General features: G+C 38.1%; 1 protein-coding gene across 2 annotated transcripts in view; it reads right to left on the bottom strand.

The window, feature by feature from the left end:
• LOC100185627 overlaps nucleotides 1-446 on the bottom strand; it is a 12,507-nt gene that overhangs the window by 8,895 nt on the left and 3,166 nt on the right. The window lies entirely within an intron of this gene.

The following is a 446-nucleotide window of genomic DNA, read 5'->3' as shown; positions in this document are numbered from 1 at the left end:
TTAATAACAGGATGGAAGTCAAACCGCGTGTAAAGGCCGCTTAAACCAGGTTTATACCCACAAATGCCGCACTCACCACCTGAGCACTCACAGTGATGTCCTCGGGTTTACCTTCTTTCATTATATGAAATGCCTATAATATCCGGACTTTTTATATAATGGACTTCTAAACCTAACCGCAAAGGACTCAAATCTAGGTTTATTTTTCGTTCATCGCATTCTAAATTCCCTGATGAGGTTTCTATTAAGAAAAATGCGTTGGGTTCATGTGATCCGAAATCTTAATAATGGAGTATACGTGGAAATAACGATGGTTGTTTTTCGACGCTGTGGTGTTTCTAAATGCCCCGATAGAAATTCTATTTTTCATCTCACATTTGAATGAATGAATAAATGAATGAATGTAACTTATTTTATCCTCGCGTGGTCGGAAACGACAGTGGTTA

The sequence above is a fragment of the Ciona intestinalis genome, chromosome 2, assembly GCF_000224145.3.
Source record: "Ciona intestinalis chromosome 2, KH, whole genome shotgun sequence".
NCBI classification, from domain to species: domain Eukaryota; kingdom Metazoa; phylum Chordata; class Ascidiacea; order Phlebobranchia; family Cionidae; genus Ciona; species Ciona intestinalis.
This window is presented reverse-complemented; position numbering and strand designations above follow the sequence as displayed.